The sequence below is a fragment of the Pelodiscus sinensis genome, chromosome 3 (genome assembly GCF_052426305.1).
Source record: "Pelodiscus sinensis isolate ZL-2025 chromosome 3, ASM5242630v1, whole genome shotgun sequence".
Lineage (NCBI taxonomy): Eukaryota > Metazoa > Chordata > Testudines > Trionychidae > Pelodiscus > Pelodiscus sinensis.
Window position 1 is genome coordinate 106,280,181 of NC_143054.1, and position 23,350 is coordinate 106,303,530.

The following is a 23,350-nucleotide window of genomic DNA, read 5'->3' on the forward strand; positions in this document are numbered from 1 at the left end:
GCTCCAGGACTCCTGACTACTGCCAGCAGTGCAGAGAGCCTAAGGCTGGCTTCCTGCCTGCCCTCACTTTTGCACTGCTTCTGGAAACGGCCAGCACATTCCTGTAGCCCCTGGGGAGGGGGAACAAGGAGATCTCCATGTGCTGTCCCCGTCCCGAGTGCCAACTCTACAGCTCCCATTGGCTGGGAAAAGTGGTCAGTGAATGCTGCCAGGGTGATGCCTGCAGCATTCAGAGGCTCCTTGTGCCCACCCACCAGAATCCACAGCGAGAGGGTGCCAGTTGCTTTAAGGAGCCACCCGAGATAAGGAGCATACCTCCCATACCCCAGCCTACAGACCACACTTCATCCTGCACCCAATCTCCCTCCCAGAGCCCACGCCCTTCACCTCCCCAACTTGAGACTTTTACAAAAGTGCTGATCATTTGCCTCTGAAAAGTAGATGTCTTGAATGGAACTCAAATGGGGGATTTCAAAACTGAGGCATGAAAAATCATTAATTACTATTAGACATTCAGACCTTGTCATGGCTCCTTCCCCACTCTAGCACGATAAATGCAGAAGTGGGGGCCAGCAAATGCACCCCAAAACCTTATCTACCAGGCTTTGGTATAAAACTTCCCCCAAAATCTTAAAACCCTAGATTTTGGGGGGATAAATTCTCTGCTGCCATCACCCAAGTATTGATGTGAAAAATCAGGGGAGAGATCACTTGGGAAATCTCAGCACTAAAGTACAAACCAGGACACAACCATTAACCAATACCAGGTTAATAAAAAGAAAAGAGAAAAATTTTGTTATCACCACAATATTCCTGTTGCAAGCATAATGACTAGATGGAAAAGTAACAAAATAATATACTCATGGAGAAACTCCATAGGCCTAGAACTTAGTTACAAAAGAAAGCCAAAACATCAGATCCCATTTCCCAAACCATAAAATAATAAAACCTAACGGATTTATCTAAACTTTACCCTACTTACAGAAAGTGAAGAATTGTTTTTTGGAGAGAGAGACATGTCTGTCTCCCTCAGTAGCTGGAGGGAAGTCTCAGGAAAAAAAGGGGAAAATCCAAAAATTCCTTTGTCCCAGTTCGAAATTCCTACCTACATTCCCATTGGCCACTCCACCTTGGTAGGTGTAGTTAACCCCTTAGTCGCCAGGCTGCTGGCCATCTCTCATGATCATGACAGATCTTAAAACATAAAGACCAGAAATAGAAATACAGAAAATCTGTTGTCATCATTGTTTTTAAATAGAATATTTTTCAGTGTTTTCCGCAGGGGATTGGTGGCCCTTTAAACAAAATTAAACAGACAAACAAACAAAACCCCGACATAAGATTCAGCAACAAATCTCAGAAAGGAAAGAATTCCAGATGACAGAAACAACAGAATGCCCTGAAGTTAAACCCATAGGACTTCAGCTTGAAATGAGGCACAGACTGCAAGCAGTGGATTGTAATGTGTGACATAGCATATAAGAAGAGCCAACAGCCCACTGAATTGATGTACTGCCTTGAGGGAAAGCCAATAGTTCAATGTCGTGTGCAATCCAGGCTGAATAGGAACTCAGCTAAGCTCTTCAAAACTGAAGGGATATGCTAACTTCACAGGAATAAGGATCCTTGATGCTCCATGTTGCACCCCTTGAAACTGTTGCAGAGCCTTATTAGGAAAGCTGCAAAACATTACAAGTAGCTTAGCATCCAGGCTACAAAATGCAGGAACAACCTTTGGATGTGAATTGGACTAAAGAGAGTTTAATTGTCACATTTCTAGGCTGATAAAAGGGCATCTCACCACAGAGCTAATAGAGGCTAAAGGGAGAATAGGAGTTGATTTATTTATAGATAAAATTTTTTAATTCCTTCTCCTAATATCCTGTTTTGTGCACAGAAGTAAAGGAGAAGACAACAAAAATAAAACATACTGCAATGTACATACATCTGCTTATAAAAGGTGGCCATGACCCAGACACACGCAAGTGCACACACATATTAACATATGATTGGTACATGGAAGATCAAAACCCCAATTGGTGTCTCTTAAATATTTGCTACATTTAAAGACTCCTAGGAATGCTATCTCTGATGTACAGAGCAATGCAAACCCCAATGCATCAGACAAGCTTATGTTTTGAAATTTGACGTTTCTTTCCAAGCTGAGTATAATTTGTTTTTAATGTGTTGTAGCTTTATAAGAAAAAGGATTTCCGAGAAGAAATTAGAATTGTTACTCCCACTTCTGCCCACTTCTCACCGTGCATTGAATGATAGAGGGAACGTTTTAGTACATATCGTAATCATTTATAAGTTTCTTGGGAAGTGTTCATGTTTGAGACATAGAAGAGACTTATACAATGTTTCTTCTGAACTGATAGGATTAAAGAGCATGGTAGATTGCACTAAAAATGCCATTTCAACGATAGTAACAACACACTAAAGAAGCAGTAAGGAACTAAAAATTATATCACCAAGCTTAAAAATGAGTATCTTTTTTTAAGGAAAAAAGTTTCTGTGAGGGGAAAATTAATATCCTGCTTACAATAAATGGCAACAGAAACAAGTTTTTAAGCAACTTTTGAAATAAAACAGAACATAAGTGAACAGATGCATGTGCCTTTACAATTAACAAAGGATCAAGGAGCTCTCCAGTTAGGTCTACTGTAATATTAACAGTAATGCCATTCATGCACACATCAGAACACCCACAATTCACCTCCATAGCTAATTTTCTTTCACTTCCCACACATAATCACTCACAGTACACATATCCAGGTCCTCTAAATCTCACTCAAATGCACAAGCTTAACTAAAAGCTCAAAGAGATTAAACGATTTTATCAACAGACATGCTCTGCCAAGTATGTAATGTGCTTTTAATACCTTTTGAAAACTAAAATAACATCCAAAATTGTCAGACATATGCAAGCCCTTAAGTACTCCTGAGCTGACCAGGGCATAAAGATGTGATAACTGGTTGACTCTGCAGGGCAGATATTGAGGAACCCTTGCTATGGTTTAGAAAGAGTGACTCCTTTTCTCCCACTATTGTTGCCAGAAAGTGACAGCAGGTGTGTCAGATGGAGATATGAAAAGGCTGCTATTTCCCTGCCTTTTCAGTGCCCTCAAATCCTTGTATGTCACCACCCAACCCTTAATGCTTTTCCATCCCTTTCTTTATGCCCTGGCTTTACCACATCTCTATCCATTCTCCCATGTTATCCTTCCTTATAAGGATACATTTTCATAATATTATAGATCAATAACTGAGTGTGGGGTCCCAAGTCAACATTTCTCATGTCCATTGCCTTTGGAGAAACTAAGGCCATTTATTGCTATTTGTCTTAACTTTATCACTTTAATATTCCAAGTTTCACTATTGAGCTTGTGTCTCCAAGATTGTAAAGAAACATTGCTGGATGAAATGTAAAGCCTGTGCAACATTTAAGTTAGAGGAACTCAAACAAACGAGGAATAACAAGGCAAATTCTTGCAAAGAGAACCAGAAAAAAACATGCAGTGTCAGTAGACCTGTGGGCCAAATACGAACAATATTTAATTTTTATACTGACAGAAGGATTTTAGTCCTGAAGTACAAATCTAAGCACTAAATTCTGGAGTTGCTACACTGCCCGTGTGTAATATGACTGAAGGGCTGGTCATGAGTTAGTATGCCTGTTGTTCCATTGCTCTGCACCTTATGAAGTCAGATACAGCAGTATGAAGTGGGTATAAAATGCTGCTAGATCAAAAGAGTAGCATTTTTTACACTCACCTTGCTCTGCTGTGAATGACGGCATCAGGTATAGGACAATGGGACATCAGGTCCAGAGTCTTTTAAGTACTAAAATCTTCCTTTCAGACTTTGAATCCAGTCTGGGTTAGTAATGAAAATTGTTACAAACCTAATGACTGGCTAGGGAGCCGTGTGGAATGCCTTTGATGGGTCTCAGTCCTGACCCCAGCAGACAGGACTCCCTATCCCAGAAAACATCCCCATAACTAGCATTAATTAATCCTTTGTTAGAAATCTCAGAGGCCAAAAACTGAATAGATAGTGAGTAAGTTGTTCCTAGTGGTGGCTTTCTGCACTGGCTCACAAAAGTGAGTGCCTGCCTCAGAGCAGACTTTCAAACTGGTGCTATGTTCCATTGTTAGATTTCACTAATCCAGTAACAAATGTGAACTTTCTCACTTTACCAGTGTTACCTTCACCTGGCAGCAAGGCTCTCTAGTCTATGTTGACATCCAAGTCACAAATGGTCAGTTACACTTAAAAAAAATCAGAAAATATTCAGGTTGCTACCAGTCCCAAGAGTACAGCCTACACTGTACAGGGTACATCTACACTGCATGGCTATTTCAAAATAAACTATTTCAGAATGCTTATTCCAACATGGCTTATTTTTAAATAGCACGTCTACGCTGCAAGGGAAGCCTCAAAATTAGTCCAAGGCAGGCTTCCCTAATGTAGATGTGCTACCTCAATTTAGAGCCCCAGAAGGCACTGGGGAGGAATAACTTAGAATGGCCTTGGTGAGGGGCTATTTCAAAATAGCAGCAGTGGAGCTTCTACCCATGCTTTATTTCGGAATAGGCATTATTCCTCGTAGAATGAGGTTTACAGATTTCAGAATAAGCCATCTGTTATTTCAAAATTATTTTGAAATAACAGACTGACTGTGTAGATGCTCACATTGTTATTTTGAAATATATATTTCAAATATTTCAGTAGAGATGCACCCTTACTTCAGGTTAATTTGTACCGTAGATCTTACACTACAAACAATGCCTGTAACTAATTCTATAATAAACTGTGTAAAGGCTGATTAGGAAAAAGAAATGTTATTTACAAGTTAAAGCAAACATACCCACACGAAAGAATTACAGTCAAAATCCTAACCATGACAGAGATGTTGTGATCTGTTGATTCAAAAAGTCTTTCAGAGCAAACCAAGGTTGACTGTGGGATCTCTGCTTTAGCATGTCTACTCCTGTGAGAATTCAAACAGCAAGTATGGTAGGCGGGGGAAGGCATTGCCTTCCCAAACCACCAGCCTGGCCCTGCCTACACGCCGCCCCCAAAACCAGGCCATACGCCACCTGCCCTCCCTGGGTTCTGTAGCTGACGAGGCTCAGGCTGGGCATACTCCTCCCTCCCCCCCCATGCTCTGGGCTCCTCCCTTCCCTGTCGGGGGTGTGCAGTGCGCTGCCCTGATTCCAAGGGGTGGGGGTTGGAGCCTTGGCAGAAGGGGTGGGGTTGGGGGCTTGCCTCCCCAGCCCTACCTTCATCTACCACTCATGCAAATATATACAACTTTCCTGTGACATTGTTGGCTTTCACATTTACTCTTCCAGTCTGACACATGTTCCTTTGCAGGTAGCAACTCCAGAATGTGATTGGCCCATTCACCAATCCTTTATGTTGTGATGTTACTTAATGGCCCATTTAATCTTGATCTGCCTCCTGAATAGGCTGGGAAAGAAGTCCTGTGCCTGGATATACAAATGAAGAGCAAATATGTTCAACTGTAAAACAAAATGTACATGTTCCTTATAACAGATATAGACTTACAAGTGAGATTAACACATGCAGAAATTTGTAAGGATTTCATGGCCTAAACACTAAATACATTCTTATAAGATTAATAGTTCTTTTTTGAATAAAACTACCCAACAGATGAGCAGGTTTGGTTCCCAGCTATGAGTTTTGATTCTTAGCTACTGCCTATAATATAGCCTTGTACACAACAGGCACTTGATTTGCTAGTATTAGAATGGTTTCTTTTAAGTCAAGAGCTAGGCATGTTGCTGCCACTTTCCATGCTACATGGGTCTTAAGATTCATTGTCTAAAGTAGGGAAAACAGCAGCATTTTAGAGACTCTAAACTCCCATACATCCATAAAGGGGAAAAGAAATGAAATTACCATCTCTTAGCTCATTTTCTCTCTCCGCTTTTGCAAATATAGAATCATAGAATCATAGAATAATAGGACTGGAAGGGACCTCAAGAGGTCATCGAGTCCAGCCCCCCGCCCTCAAGGCAGGACCAAGCTCCACCTACACCATCCCTGACAGATGTCTATCTAACCTGTTCTTAAATATCTCCAGAGAGGGAGATTCCACCATCTCCCTTGGCAATTTATTCCAATATTTGACCACCCTGACAGTTAGGAATTTTTTCCTAATGTCCAATCTAAACCTCCCCTGCTGCACTTTAAGCCCATTACTCCTTGTCCTGTCCTCAGAAACCAAGAGGAACAAATTTTCTCCTTCCTCCTTGTGACACCCTTTTATGGTAAAGGCAAAATTCTGACCTTACATGTGGATCCATGTTGGACACGGTAACAGAGTGAGTGGTGCCAGAGTGAGATAACTGAGGCTGAGAAGCAAAGTTCAGAATGAGACCTGAACTTTTCTAAACTCTGGGGGTTTTATTTAGGCTCACTTCTATTCTAATGTAAGCAGCTTGACATTTTTGTCAGAAAGTATCAACCACTGTACAGTGCTTTAGGACTAAGCATTTCCCTAACACTCAATCTTTCAGCCAAATATTGAAGAGCGAAAAAAAGTCACATGCAAGGTACTCAATAGAATCCTTTAGTGTGTGCAATTCAGTCTGTCGTTAACCTGCTTTCCTGACATTACATGCCTATACGCACTAGAGCAGAAAAAGTGCAGAAATGAAATGTGCTCCTCCAGCACTGTCTCCTTTTGTTGCTTTCCCAATCAGTCATACTACATAATAGATATGAGATAAATGACATCACCCTCTTGGATAAAGAAGTTCAGATTCTCACTAGATGCCTGGCATTCAGTGACTAGGCAGAGAAAGGGCTGCAGCAGGAGGTGGAGGGCCACCATCTGGACAATGTGAAATCTTGTGCCAGTGGAGCCCCAGGCATGGGAGAGAGGAAAAAAGAAAAGCAGGGTGGGTGAGATCACCTTGCTGTCTGCCTGTTTTGTTTTTGTTGCTGTGCTCTTCCAGAGAAGAAGCATTTGTAAATTATTCTGATTGTTGGCCAGCTGAAAGCAGGAGAGCAATGGTGATGAGGCTTATGGTTGGAGACACTGTGCAGGAAGTAGTGTGTAATGAGACCACCGTACTCCAGAAGGGCAGAACTGTGTATGCCTGATTTAAAACTTGGATTGCTTAACAGTGCCAGCACCTCTTAAGAGAAAGTCTTTGTTTTAACGTCCATCGATTATCAGTTGCCTCATTAATCACCTTTCACCAAATATTTTCCTCTTCTGCAGTTATGATGTCCATAAAAGATGAGTCAGGCTGTGGTTTATGTAGCTATGCAACTGTCAGGATTTTTGTTGTTGTTATTCATGATACTTAAATATCTAGGATGCTGGTGTCTGCAGGAGCGAGCTGCAATTTTGTGTTCAGTTCAGATGCATCCTCTTGCAGATAAAATGCTCCCAGAGTCTTTGCCCCCCCCCCTTAATCTAGAATAAGTATGTGCAGAGGCAACTTGGGGGGGGATATAGGATCTCTTTCTCTTCGCCCCCCTTCCTCCCCCGCAATTGCATGGGCTCACCTTCTTACAGAGCATCTCAGCCAACAAGCTATGCTAGGCAGGGAGAGGCTGAATTAGGAGCAGAGAAACAGCTGGGAACTGCATGGAGGGGCTTCTGCATTCCAGGAGGGGGGAGAGATACAGTGGGCAGGGAGAATGACTTGAGTTGTTCTGGGGTTTTACCCGCCCCTCACTTTAAGAAGGCACGTGTTACCTATGAATGCGCTTACTCCTGCAGCTCATTCCAGCAGTATGATCAAAAGTGACAGTAATTTTGCTTTCACAGACTCTGGCAATCAATTGTCTTTCTGCACAGTTATTTGCAGAATCTTTGCAAGACTTAGTGAGAAAACAGTCCTTTAAGCACTAATAGAACTTCATGTAACAAACTAATTGGTGACTTCAGAGCTGGGACCAGTACCCATTACCTGTAATGATAAGTTAAGTAAACATTTTTTAAAAAGGCTTTCCTGGGTAATGAAGATTAATTAGGAAGTGCTGGATCTGTAACTACTGGATCATTAATGCCTTCTTGGGGGATGGGGGGAGGCAGGTTTCTGACTTCCCTTAAGGAAGTGGCCTTAGATCAATAAACCATCATTTGAAATGGGCACTCTGATGAACTGTCACCAAAAATATAAACTAACATTTCTAATTAAGATGACTGAAAGGCTGTAGGGAGATCACTTTCCTGGTATTTAGATATAATTTGCTTTCTTGATCTAGTCATTCTAGCTAAAGGCCTGGGTAGTACTACATAGAGACTTTGTTGATTGTATTTGGAGATGTTAAGATAAGTGGGTCTACAAAATTAGATTAGTTCCACTGCAAAAACTGTCACAATGACCTGGGGTTTTTTGAAACTGCATAAGAAAAGATTTTATAAATAAAACATTTGGATTTCTAAAATGGCTTCACAAAGTGCCCTGGGTTTATGCTTAACACGCTACCTCCTACTGGGTAGCAGCACTTACCTACTTTTTTCTAATTGAGGATGGGCAGTAAAAGAGTGTCTGCCCGCTAGGGTTAGTCCCTGACAGGCCGCCACCACTACATTTACTTGAGCCTCTGCAGGTATCAGGCAATTGCAGCTCCTGTTGGCCACACCTTGCCATTTGTAGCCAATGGGAGCAGTGGGAAGCAGTGCAGACTGACACACCACTTCCTGCCTTTTCCATTGGCCATGAATTGTGGCCGTCGAGAGGCCATCGTGGAGGCTCAAGTAAACACAAGGACTAATTCTGGTGGACCTGATGTGGCCCATGGGTTGGTATTTGCCCACCCCTGTTATAATTCTTTCTCCCCTGTATTCTGTTATAGATTCTCACTTACACTTGCACTGCAGAAGGAAAGAACAAATTGTGAATAGGTATTAATGTGCTTACTGGTATTTTTAGATTATAAAGATACAGGTAAAATAAATATTCAGACTTTATCTTAACATCCACAGACCTTTCATTCACCTTCCCCCATAGCCAGGGCCAAATTCATCTCTGCTGTAACCTTTTCACAGTGAGTGGTGTTTCACAAAGGATTATCTTGACTATGATTCTTCACTAATATGTACCCTGGAGGGGCTTTTTAAGTTCATGATAATTTCAAGAGGTTGTCCCTGATGTTTTCAGAGAAGGAGCGGAAAAGGTAGCTTTTATTTTTCCGTCAGGGTTTCATTAGCTTCACCTTTGTTTTTACTTTGTACTCAAAACATACACACAAAATGACACTAAGCCAAAAGTGATCCCTTTGATTGCATTAACTAAAAATAAGAGGCCAGCTTCCATTATTGTTAGGAAGCTGTAAAATGCTGTGGATGTGATTTATCTGGAAATGCTATTGAGCTTCTCTGACAGTGGCACACTCATCAATAACTTCTCTTGTTACATTTTTATGTCTTCTGTAAATAACCATGTATTTGCTTTATATCTTGATATGTTACAAGCACTTGTGGGGCAGCTTGCTTTGTGGAATAATTAATTGTAGTTTAAATAGGACTTCTTGAATAATGTTCTGCATTAATGTCATATAATCATTTCTCTGTCTCATTTCTGAAATATAGTACATATGAAAAAGGAGACAACAGACTTGTAACTGGTTATCCTAACTTCAGAACTTCTATAACACACACTGGTGAAATCTAGTAGGAGCCCTTTGAAAACACACTCTCTCTCTCTCTCTTCCCTTTCTCAGGCAAGACTGCATTGCACTCAAAGGTGTATGCTCATGCTACTGTCCTCCTCTATTAGGATTAGTGATCAATATGCTTTCCTCCCACCCCACACACTATTAGTGCAATTGGCACAAAATAGGTAGAATTAAAGGGGGGGAACTTGCCACTTTAAGATAGCAGCAATAATCTTAGCATGGAACATTTCCTTGGAATTAATAACTGGTTTAAGTTAATGATCCAATTAAATTTGGGCCATTAGCTTCTCCTGGCTGGTTATCAATCCCCCAGAAAATGCCTTACACCTCTACTACCACTGTTTAGGGTTATTGCATCCTTTCAATTCAAAGTCTATTGGAGGGAGAAGGACAGTAAGTACAGGTGATACTCTTTTTGATGATCAGCCAGTTCAGAATCACTCTCTCATTGATTCTGCAGAGAGAATCTCATTAACAGTGGAGGAAAAAAGTTACAGTAATAGTCATGTACCGATTTTCCCCCTTGCTGAACTGCATATTAATCGAGTCCATTCCATGGAAACTGATGGAGCTGCTCGTAGAGTTAAATACTGCTCGATGAACAAAAAGGTCTCAACCTGGCCTACAGAGAACACACAGATATTGATACCAACTTGATCCGACCAGAAAAGGGAATTTCCATTCCACAGGAAATTCCAAGATTTAACTTTTTTTTCAATTCTAAACTTGAACAGAAAGCCACATTTTCTGTGGCATTAAACTCATGACATTTTCGTGCAAGACTACTGATCCATTTCATTTTGATAATGTCAAATTGTTTTGATAAAAATGCTCCATTTTGATGTCAAAATATTTATTTTCTTATAATTTTAATAGCTGGACTAAAAGAATCAATTATAAAGTAGAAACATTTTTTTACTTTAGCCCATTCAAAGTAAGACAATTTGTTCGAACTTTTCCCCACAAAAAGTATTGTCAAAATTGGCACTTTCCTTCTAAACATGTCAATTTAAACAGAAGTTTTCTGACAAATAAAATATATGCTGGAAATGCTTTCTGATCAGACCTATTACTAACATCTGCTTGTTATTAGTACTAAAAGCTTTCATGGCTGATACCCCTAGATTTTCTTCTACCATAGCAGTTTATTCAGCACTCCAAACTGATTCCTTACTTAGGGAAAGCTTCTAAGTATATGATGATATTCTAAACTGCAATAGAACTAACAGTCCTCCAGACCACACTACAAGGATTGCTTATGGGGGGTTGTGCGTGTGTGTTGTATTTTTTTTTTTTTGTAAGTGGAAAGAGAAAATATATTTTAACCAAATAATACTAAAGAAGCTGATAAGGAAGCAAAGCAAAAAATCCAAGGAATGATATGAATTATACAAGCATAGAAGACAATGCCTCTGTACTTGGGCTTGCAAAGCTTTGTAAGCTTTGAGGGACAAATTAAAAAAAATCTGGCCATTTGAATTACACTTGAAAAGTATGAGTACTTTACACTGATGCAAATGAGCATTTGTGCACACAGCCAGCATTTCCTCTTTCCAAGTAGACAACGGCACAAAAAAAGCCATTTTCAAGTGTAACCCCTAACTTTGTAATGTGCAAAGTCACAGGTGGGTATTCTGGATGGGTACACTGGCAAATTCCGGAACCACACTCACCTGTGATTTACATTACCACTGAATCAGGATGGAAGAATGCCTGTATTGTATTGTTATGAAGTAAAGCTTTTCCCACCCACTAGCAAAGTGACCTCAGCGCTAAGCTGCTGGATATAGCAAGGACAATAAAGATCTGGAATGGCCTGAAACCTGCAATAGAGATACTATGCTCCCTTCCCTGTGTAATGCTCCCACCCTGGGGTTTTTGGGGAGTTGCTAGTTTTTTTCCCCCTTTGATGGGTTTGAAAGGCAACAGAAAATCTATGGAATCTTAATCAGCTGGACCAACTAAAAAAAAATTGAAAAATGTTTTAAATGTTTACTGAGTGCTATTTCAGACTGCTAGCTCAACATGAACACTGTAACCTCATTCCTCACAGGAGCCTTCATCCAATGCATCATAGGGAGAAGATGACTCCAGCTTCTATTCATGCTTCCTTGGCAGAGCAACTAGAAATGGGTACAAACAAGATTAAATACAAGTGTCATCCTCCAGACTGAATGCCATTTTCTCCTTTACTCTTGAGAGAAAACTTTTAAAAGGGAGCATGAGCACTGAATGCCTAAGAGTCCATCAAGTTACCGAGGTCCTTTTGCTCTGTGCTCCTTCCTACAGCCATACAGATTTTCAGGATTTTGCTGGTCAGTTTCCTATTTAAAGCAGAAAATTGGTGACATATCTTAGCATAATAGGTGTGTTTATGAACCGTACAAGGCCCCACCTTCAATAAGGGCATAACAAGCATCACACATTGAGTTATCTTCTCACAGAACTCTCAGGTCAGGCATTTGTGCCCTGTCCCTGGAAGCAGTGCTTTCTCCCCTCTCCACCCTCCCCATGGTTTTTTCTCCAGCCTCGCCACTTCAGTTTCCTACCCTAGACCCTCACTTTCACACCTAAGTCAAGGCTTCTCACAGACCACATTGGCCTTGAAAGATGAGCCTGGATGTCTCCTCTCTAGTCTGCAACATCAAGAACCTCAGCAATTCAATTGCCAGACAAAGGAAAGCTTTGACAGTTCTCTTACCCCTGTTCTACACGATGGGATAAGTTCGAATTAGGATATGTTAAGTTGAAGTATCTTAACTCATATTTTGGTAGTGTCCACACTGCAGGAAGTTGAAGGGAGCACGCTCTCCCTTCGACTTCCCTTACTGCTTGTGGAAATAGAACTACCAGCATCGATGGGAGCACCCACTGTGTTCAAATTAGCATGTCTTCACTAGACCCACTAATTCAAACCCCCAAAAGATTGATTGTGGCTGCTTCAGTCTCATCTATAATGTAGACATTAGCCTGAATGACTCTTTGGGTCCAATTACTGAATAGTTTCTGTAGTTCCTTCTGTGATAATATTCCTCCTGGGTGTTTATATGCCAACTAGCCCATCATAAGATGGGATTTTCAGGTCTCTCCTCCACGTCGGTCTTCTCTCCTGAGCCTCCGGACTCTCGCTCTGTGTCTGTCTCTCCTCCTCCTCCTACTGCCTCTCCCCCTCTCTCTCAGCTCTCCTCCACCTTCTGCCTCTCTCTCCATCTCTTTCTTTCTCTTCTCCCCCTCCTGCCTCTCACTCTCAAAATCCTGTCAAGCTGGAGGACTTCTTACTCTGACTCCTGTAATCCTCATTGTACGAAGAGTAAGGGAAGTCAGAGGAAGAATGCTATTTTTCAAAATAAGTGCTGTGTAGACAATCTCAATTTTGAAATAAGCTATTTCAAAATAAGCTATGCAATTGATGTCAGTCAATTTGTTTAGCTTATTTCAAGTCAAGCCCTGCTATGTAGACATCCTTATTGTTTAACTGTTAAGAGGGTTGCTAATCCCCCTGTCTACTATGGGCTGTTTGGGCTCCCCTGCAGTGGCCTGGCCGAGCGGCACAGAACTCAGCTGAGCGCCATGGTGGGAGGCGAAGGGGGGTGGAGCAGTGACGTACACGGCTGGGCCCCGCACATCACCGCCCCACCCCCCTTCCCTTCCCGCTGTGGCGCTTGGCTGAGTTCTGCGCCACTCAGCCAGGCCGTGGCGGGGAAGCAAGCGGCAGCAAGCTTCCATTTGGGGTCCGCGGTCCCCATGCAGCACAGGTCCTGTGCTGCATGGGGACCGCGGACCCCAAACGGAAGCTTGCTGCCGCTTGCTCCCCCGCTATGGCTCGGCTGAGTGGCGCAGAACTCAGCTGAATGGCGCAGAACTCAGCCGAGCGCCACGGCGGGAGGCAAGAGCACCCCTCAGAGGCAAGACTGTAACGCTACCGCGTTAAAGACTCTCAGACATTGGGCTACTATATATATGATAATACCTCATGTTCAAGACATTAGCACATTTTATCACATTAGCACCCATACCTGCACTATGCACAGACAAGCCCTCAGAGCATATCTTCAGAAAGATTCCTGGGACCACCAAATCTAACCTTCTCAGACTTTTACAATGCTAATGAGAGTCATACAACTAATTCCCTACTTGCTGCAAATAAAGTATTCACCCTGAGGGACAATTTCTGATTCTGAAAAAAAGAGAGGGAAAAGACCCTTAAAAATCCTCTTAAAATCTCAGTGCCTTTTGGCCAGTTTCATGACTCTCATACTAAGTTCATTTTATTCATTGACAATGATCCTTAGGTAGGTTGAATTTATGGGTGTCCATTTCTGCTCACCATCTTCATGCAGTCACAAATGTATCCATCAGAGTAATTAGGACAAATGAGTGCCTCGGGGAAAAAAAGGGAGGAGAACATCTTGCAAATGCAAGTTCCTGAGTTGCTTTAAAAAGGGGCAGGAGTAACACTTTATGGCTTTGCACTTCTTGTGGAAGTGATTTCACAGTATGTCATTCCGGTATGTGCTTTGGTAAGAAAGTGAAACAGCTTTCAGTGCACAGAGAGATTCAAAAGTTTACAGAGGAAGAGGTGGTGTTTATCAGTATGCTGACAGAAAATAACTTTTCCTTTTTTTCTTGTGCGGATCACATCACAAGATGCATCAAGGGGTACTGTGCGGCCACAAACTGTCAAGTGTATGAGCAGTGAAGCAACAAAAGCCACCTGCTTTCCTTGTAATAACTCTGACCAACTACCAGAATAATGTTGCTACTGCAGGCTTCATGTCATCTTGTTATAATCATTTCTTCATGTGACATTTCACGGGGGCTGTCTTGTCGCAGCAAAATCTCATCACATAAAATTTGGCTACGCATATCATCGAGCATGATATTTGGGCTTAGATATGTCATTTCCATTACTCAGTACAAGAGTCTGGCTTTATGGTTTCTAACTCCAGGCTCCCTACGTGGAATATTAGCCTAAATTGTCCATGTATGAAAGTCCAAGTTAAAATTCATGACAGAAGATGTGTGACCAGATCTAACCAGATGAGATGTCACTATAATCAGACATCATAAATTGAATTCAGTGTCCCGAATGAACCTTCCATACAAGGATTAGGTAGTATCATGCTACATGCAAAATAAAAATATTTGTAGACCAAAAGAAACTCATGACTCTTTGAGCAGGACTGGCACAATCCACTTAATACTGTATATAAACATAGCAAACAACCCAAAATTTTCAGTGTCTTATCAACATAATGGAAAATGCTGAAGTAATTGCAGGGCAAATAATAATTCAATATTAATGACACCAAACTTCATAACAGAGGTGGAGCTGGGATGGGCTTCCTTTGCCTCCTGACCACTCTGTGCCAGACATTTTTTAGTCTTAAGTATTTGAAGCTTCAGAAAAACAGCCCATAGTGGACAGGGGGATGAGCAACCGTCTTAAACAGTTAAACACTAAGGATGTGTCTACACAGCAGAGCTTGACTTGAAATAAGCTACACAAATTGACTGACATCAATTGCATAGCTTATTTTGAAATTGTCTACACAGCACTTATTTTGAAAAATATCATTCTTCCTCTGACTTCCCTTACTCTTCGTACAATGAGGATTACAGGAGTCAGAGTAAGAAGTCCTCCAGCTTGACAGTATTTTGACACTTATTTCAAAATAACTGCCTGCTGTGTAGAGGAGGGCTACACTATTTCGAAATAACGCTGTGTAGACGTACCCCTAACGACCAGCTATTGTATGATGTCAGCAATTACTGATTTGTATACCCACAGCACGCCCTAACTACATAAGGGCAGAGGTTGGGCTAAAGCAAAAGCAATCACCTCCCACTTCTCATTCAAAATATGTATGTAATCCAAAATAAATCAGACCTGAATACCTAAATCATTCAGATTTTTATCCCATTCCATCTTAAACTTATTCGCATCTTGCCACTTCTGAGTCATGTTTGTGACTGGGACAAGAAACACCAATATAACCAGTTAGACTTACCGGTACCTTTTTTTAAAGCTGCCTAAAGGTGTTAGGAACCAAAATACCATTAAATTTCAATAGGATGGAGTACCTAAATCCCTTGGTTCCTTTTGAAATATCTCAGAACTGATTTACACTTAAATATTAGATCTATCTATCTTACTCAGAGCTGTGACATTTTGTGCACTGAACACGACAGTTAGTTCAACTTGCCCTCCAGTGTAGATACAGCTGTCAAGAAAAGAATTCTTCCAGCAACCTAGCTACTGTCTCTTAAGCCTGGTCTACACCAGGCCAGAAAGGGTTACAATATGCAACTCCAGCTATACAAACTAGGTAGCTGGAGTTGGCTTACTTTAAGCCAAGCGTTGGTGGCGTCCACACTCCAGGAGGCTGATGGCAGTGTTCCCGCTAAGCTGGACAGCCGCACAGCTTCACAGGCTCCATGCACAGAGCTGACTGACTGGGCAGGGCTGATGAATCAGCTGTGCTACTTTGCAGCTTAGAGGGAACACTGGCCAATGGGAGCAAATACTCCTATCGGCTTCCCTTACTACTTGCAAGGAGTACCGGACGCCAGTGGTACTAGACCCCCTGTACTAGACCCACTAAATTAAATGCCAGAAGATCAACCTCGGGAGTGTCACTCTTCCAGTAAGTATAGACGTGCCCTTAGAGGGGTGGATTACCTACATCGATGGGAAAGCCCTTCCATTGATGTCAGGTGCAGCTAAACTATGGTGCAGCTGTGCCACTGTAGTACTTGCAGGTTAGTTATAGCCTTAGCCTTGAATATTTGTTGATGAGAAGAAAGAAAGGCACAAACTCTTTCAGGTTTTTATCCATGAGATTATTCTTCCTCAATCTGTGCAAACCCCAGAGGTTTGGATGGGCCTGATAAATGCCTACATTTTTTTGGTATTTATCTATGTGACCTTTCTGCCAGGTGAAGCCAGCAGCAGCCAGGTCCAGGTTCAGTATCTAGGGGTTCCTCTCCATCAGACCAACACAGAACTGGCTTGTTCTACCCCCACCTTGTAATCTGGAAAATTCACACGTGACCCATGGGTGCCTCTGAGAGGCAATGCTTCCCCACTTGCAAGCATAGAATCTGAGCATAGAAAAGACACTTTTAACAATGGGATAGGAAGTAACTTGGCATTAATTTGGGAAAACACCAAAGAGTTTATAAATAAAAATCATGAATAAAAATCATACCCCAAGTAGATTGGGTAATGTCATTTTCCTCACAGGTTCTTAAGTCCAGCAATGTAAATGTCCCCTTCACATTCCCCACCCCTCTCTGCACCTCACTCACAGTTGCTGCCATTGGTCAAAGTAGACCCAGAGTTCAGAGGTACATTCACAAAGTTCATGTCCTATCCTGAGTAAGGGGAGGTAAAGAGGCATCTTATTCACTCCAGCGGTCACTCACCATCCTGCCACTTCGCTGGATATTCATCTCATCTCTCTCCTGCTGCTCTCCTGGCCTTTCTTGGTGTTCTCCTGGCCACTCGTTACACCTCTGCTGTCTGCTTGTGGTATCTCTCCGCTGCCATCCTGTTGGCTGCTCATCACATCTCTCCATCACTGCCCTGCTGTCTCTGTCATCTGTTTAGTTCTGTTCTTTGAAAAGGGAAGCAGGGGGGAGAAAAGCTTCCCTTGTCCAGGCGGGGGTGAGGGAAGCTATACATCCCTCGCCCCTTCCCCTCACAGGGCTTTGAAAGTCCAGCCACTGCATTAGCAAGATTCTTTCTGCTAACTGTGCATCCTTTCATTTGGAACAATTTAGCACAGTCCTACTTTTCTATATACCCACAAAATTACAAACATGGGTACCATATTTAGCTATCCCGCATTTTTACAAACCTACCTGGTTTGGGGTCACAAATTAAGTTGATTACAATGAGCAAACTACCACTCCATTTGCTGAATATCTAACAAATCTAAGCAAAGCAGGAGCTAATTGTATTTACATAGACACACCCAGGGTCTCTCCCCACATCTAGCTAGCTATAAGGGATGCATTCCTTCAGGTCCTGCTGGCATCTAAATCAGGAAATTTCATCACCTTTGGGAATTCACTCATGTTGACGTCATCCTCTGTGAAGGGTCATAAAGTGCACGGTTGACATGCAGTCACCTTTGCTGAGTATAAGCAGCTGACAGTCAACGTGTTTACATATTGTTGCACTGCAGAATGGTTTGCAGATTCCTTAATCCATAGTACAGCCTCTACAAAAAATCATCTATAAGCTTGAAAGCAAGCAGAGTAGTCTGCTTCACTGACTAGAAAATGCACTGAGCGGAAGCTGCTTCTCAGCTTTTCTAAAGAATTGATTTGTTCATTTCAAAATATTTTTATTTCTGATCTGGAAATATGATAGCTGACCGTAAATGAAGTGCATAAAGATCCATGAGGGTATTAGCCTCTGGAATATTATGGATAATACCTTTACCACAAAAAGTCATTTGTTTTTCATGCTGAAGGCTTTGAAATATGGTAAATAAGTTTCCCCTAAAAAATAGAGGATTAGTAGAGACCCAAACATTGAATTTTCTTACTGGCAAACTGTAGTGGAGTAAGCATATTATTCTGAGTTGTCCCTGAGCAGAATTCTTTGTTTAGAAGGCAAGTATTTCTGCTTCTCTGTTTGTGCTACCAACATATAGAGCACTGAGTGTTGTTAAGGGTTAGATTGAAACATCACTAGATAATGATAATACCAATAATAACAAATGGTTCTCTTCCGTGTATATATTCAGAGTCACATATACTTTCTACAATGACAAAAACATTTTGCTATCTTTTTCCCAATAGCACTGAAGAGCGAGTGCAATTATGAGAGTCTTAATTCCATTTTGACTCTGAGATCATCAACAGAGTCATTATTTATGTTTCAATTGATAATCTTTATTACCAGAGGGAACACAGCTTAACTTTTGATAGCTCCTGTGAAGGCAGGCTGGGCTGGTAGTTAGAAAATAATAATCTTCTCTCTGTAAGCAAAATCAATGGAAGTCAATGAGAGAATAAAAATTGAACTAAAAATACCAGTTACATATGCCATGAGAACCCAGTGATGCCTTGTGAAAAACTCTGTAAAATTTTCTCTGTATAGAATACCTTTAGTCTTGGATATTTTCATAAAGTGGCGAGATTGCAAAGCATATTACATCTTTGCTGAGCAGGCCAATTCCCTGCCCTCCACCTCACCATCTCCTTATAAATGGGGCTATATTTGGCATTAGAAAACACTAGCTCAGTTCATTGCATCTTTATGTAAGCATTCTGAATGTTTTAAAGAGGTGGATTATCAGGAGAGTGAATAAATTGGTTATGTGTGTTGTCTTATGAGTTTTATAATACGGTTTATGAAATTGCTATGCTTCTGATAGGGCAGATTAAATTGCCCATCTGATTGTTAACTTCAGTTATTGCTGCTTCAGTTCAGCATAGGCAAATTCTGATGTAAGCAGTTGCATGACATAGCACAGGGGAGTGCTTTAGATTCAAGCTGAACTAACATGCTACCATAAATAACTTAAATCCTTAAAAAATTAAACAAGTTTCAACTCATTAACAAAGAACACGTATAAATTTAACCGTTCTAGCAACATTTTAAAATGAAATAGTTGATAACACAAGAACTCCAACTGCCACCCTTATTAAATATATGTTAGCACACTTATCACAAGATTTGCTGCTCACTGCTGAGGTGCCTCCTTGCTCCTGCCTTTGGAAAATAGTTCCACACAGACTGATGCCCCCTTCTGTCTCTCATTTGTACTGCATCTTATGCTCCATGAGTTGCAGTGCTGCTTCTTCCTAATTCAGCATGCTCTCCCTTGGTGACATTTGCCCTCCTGCCAGGTGACAAAGCTTTCCCCCTAAGTTCCTCTAGTCTGTCTGACTGGGTATTGCTACCAGTCGTCCTTCAGTCCAAGGTGGTATTGCTTTCTCAATGGGGGTAGGGTAACCCCGACTCACCCACTACTCTGGATTCCAGCTCAGGGATGCTCAAATCAGAGCTTTGGCTGTGCACCACTCCAAGCCTTGATACCATCTCCTGGACCTTTTCTTCTTCTACCTCTATCAGGCTTCTGCTACACAGTCCTTCTGTGTAAACCCTGCCTTCAGAGCCAGGATCCCAATGCTTCTTTTTTTCCCCTGGGTTTTCTCTTTTTCTCTCTAAGGGCTTGCCTCCACTATGACAGGGATCAACGCTGCAGTGATTACAAATTTAAAATAAAAGAAAACGCATAGCTAGTTCTAACACACTAAAAGTTATTGCTAACTTACCCTTAAACTGTTCTTATTTTGGCTAAAACTACAAGCCAGGGAAGATCTTTTTTCCATGGGGTCTCTGGTTAGTCTCTTGGGTGTGTCATGCCAGCCAAAGACAAAGAGCCTGAAAACTTTGCATCTTAGACTTCCTTTTGGGCAGAAAGTCTTTGTTTCCACATTCTAACCTTACATGGAAAATTACCTGATTAGATCTTCCCAATTAGAGTGGTCACATGTCATCCTAAGACCAATCACTGCTTAGACTTAAAGGGCAAAAGACGCTGTTTATAAGTGATCACCCAGATATTGAGGTGTCCAAGCACTGGAAACACCCTTGCTGGTTTACATGTGCACATTTAAAACCATAAACACTTCCACATGCATTATTTCCAACTTTGCATTCAAGAGTGATACATGCATCAAAATAAGATATACAGATCCAGCAGATTGAGACATTAAGATTGATAGGTTACATGAAGTATTTTGTCCAAAGCATCTTTGAGTTATGCATATGTCTATCCATAAGACAATTTCATCAAGCATGGAGGGGATCTGTCACCACTGTCCTGTCAAAAGCTGAGCTATAATATTATATTATATTTATTATATTTATATTGTGGCGCACAGCTGTGTATGTAAATAGTTAAAAGATTGACACGGCATAGCTTTAGAAGAGTGCCAGCTGGGTTTGCTGCTAGGGACAGAGTCTGGCAGTTCAGTCATTCTCAGTAGCCCAGTGCTGGCCAGTTATATTGTTGTCAGTGCTGCTCACTGCTTAGTGAAGGCTGCAACAGCTGTTCTACTATGTTATGAGCCATGATCCTGAAGATGCTGTGCCCACAAAGAATTTGTAGCAAATTGGATTTGAAAAATTTGGTAAGAGGTTTTAACAAGATTGTAAAAAGAGAATCACAAGTATTTATAAGCTGCAGAGGGGTAGCCAAGTTAGTTTAACTGGAAAAACTTAAAAAACAGCAAATAATCTTGCAGCACCTTAAAGACTAACAAAGCACGTAGATGGCATCTAGACTGGGCCAAATTTTGGAAACAAAACCTCTTTCTAAAGCCCCCTTCTTTCTCGTGGAACGAGGAAAACAGCTGCTTCCAAAAGAGCGTGTTTGCTCTTCCGCCAAAAAAAGGGGAAGAGCAAACACGTTCCCTGGATGTGGCAGATTTTTTTCGGGAAACCTACAGTCTAGCCATACCCTGACTGCTAAAGTAATAAACCTCTGATTTATTAATTAACACCTGACTGCTAATGTTAACAAATACCTCAAGAGGTACTGAAGTTTATTTCTGAACAAAGACTTACAGACAACTTTCCCAACATCTTCATTGTTCTTCAAGTTCTCTTGACTCTTCCAGTTTCTGTTGCTAGTCGGAAGCATAACTTTTCAAAGTTAAAATTGATAAAAGGCAAACCTTTGTTCTTCCATGCTGAAAGAGAGACTTGTTGGACTGGTCACCATCTGGATAGAAGACAAAATAGCTTCAAAACTTTGTCTCAAACAACCAATTGCCCAACTTGCAAAAGCACAAAAAGCAAAGTTCTAAATACTTCCACACATCAATGGCCTAGTGCAAAAGAGTTATAACTCTCACACAGCCTTCATTCAGTATCAAGGAATAAAGATTTTCATAGCTTCTCAAAAATCATTTTTTAAGAAGGAAAACAATTGCTGTTTCAAATGCAACTATTTATAGTGATGACCAGAAGCCCTGTGTACAACTCAAAACAATTAAAATAAAGTGTGAGCTACTGGATGGTTTACTCCATACAGTATAATTATGTTAGGATTAATGAAAAATAGAAAAAATCAATAAAAATACTTTTTATTTTTATAATACCTTAATTACCAAGATACAATTTTATTCTAGCCTTCTCATTTTTCTCTGTAGTGAATGGGGTGGGAGAGGTCCCAAATCATAGTTCACTTAGGGTTCTAAAAACCCTGTTTACACTACAACCCAAGGTGGATGTGCCAATGTTCCCTCTAATTATCTTGCATCCACGGACAAAATAAATTTTGTTACATACACTGAGGCATGAATGGTTGTGCACCACCAGTAAAAACATATGGTGTCAGCTGTGGTCTCTGTGGGTGCTCTGCTAATCAGCTGGGCAGCATTTGAATGTCTCCTAGGTGGTTGCCCAAGCGTTCAGCTTACAGGGGACATTGGTAAGTGCAGCACAAGTACACATACGTGCATTAGCATGACTAAAAATTGTAGTATAGATGTGGTGCAACAGGCTGTACCATCCTGACCAGCACCCTAAGTATAAACTTGCATTGATAGCCTGTACTGAAGCTGCTATTTGTATCTGTTCTAGCCCGGGTAAAGGCTGGATGCGTATGTCTATCTGTGCAGCAATACCTTAGATTGCAGTGCAAATATACCTGCAGTGAGCGCTATCCTTATACAAGATTTTCTTTCTCTCTCCCCCACCCTCCATTCTGGTTCCTTTTGTGCTGCTAATGTAGTGCAAAGATGCTAGAATCTGTGCCTAGTTGCCCAGCAGAGAATTCCTCAGTGAATCCCTGATAGCCTCCTTCCCCTCTGTTGCATGGATCTTGGTTGAGGAGAGCCTCTGATCTAATATCTCTAAAATCTAACCTAAGGATCACAACTTCTGCACTCTTAGCTGCTAGCAATGACCACTGTAGGCAGTGTGTGAACTCAGAATCCAGGTGTCCATAGAAAAATATCCACAGAAAAATAGTGGGTTCAACACTAACAAACATTTGTCAAAAATGTGTTTTCATAGTGACGGTGGCACCTGTGTACAACACGCACTGATACAGAGGTGCTGATTAGTCCCTGTTCACAGAAAGGCGGTTATTTTATTAAAGAGATAGCCATGGGAAAGGGATGATGTTGATACAACTCCTGTGACAGCACTCGTGGCAATCTATCAAACAGCTGCTTTGAAGCTCCAAAGCAATTTAAATTGTGCATAGTTAATAATTGGGAGAACGCTTCTTCCTTCTGAGAGTGCCCTGAGGAGTAGGCTGGGAATTCTTGGTCTCCCCCACTACACTAAAATGATTTACAATATAAATAAAGAACTTAAAGAGATGCAGGCAACATATGAATCTACTTGGATAGCATATGCACTTTCAATGGAGGTTGGGGAGGTTGAATCCCCACCACATCTGCCCCACCTGCCACCAAGTATAACTTTAAATTAAGTTACATGACCAAAGCTATATTTTCTTTTAGGACTCAGGAATTTACAACGTTTAGATGTAAAATTGGGAATGGACTGAACGATACAAGTTGTTGGTAATAGAATATGAAGTCTTTCTCTGAAAAGTCACAGTGCAGAAGAGAGCAAAAGTTCTTAGTAACTTATTACTATGTCAGCCTAAGTGAAATGAGTTAATAGTCTCAGTCC

The 23,350-nt window shown here is 41.2% G+C and overlaps 1 long non-coding RNA gene across 1 annotated transcript in view; it reads left to right on the plus strand.

Moving 5' to 3' along the window:
- LOC142827637 (uncharacterized) overlaps positions 1 to 11,840 on the plus strand; it is a 28,750-nt gene extending 16,910 nt beyond the window's left edge. Inside the window, exon 3 of the long non-coding RNA XR_012902336.2 lies at positions 11,726 to 11,840. This is a non-coding gene — a long non-coding RNA (uncharacterized LOC142827637). The remainder of the gene's footprint in view (positions 1 to 11,725) is intronic.
- Positions 11,841 to 23,350: the final 11,510 nt, after the last annotated feature.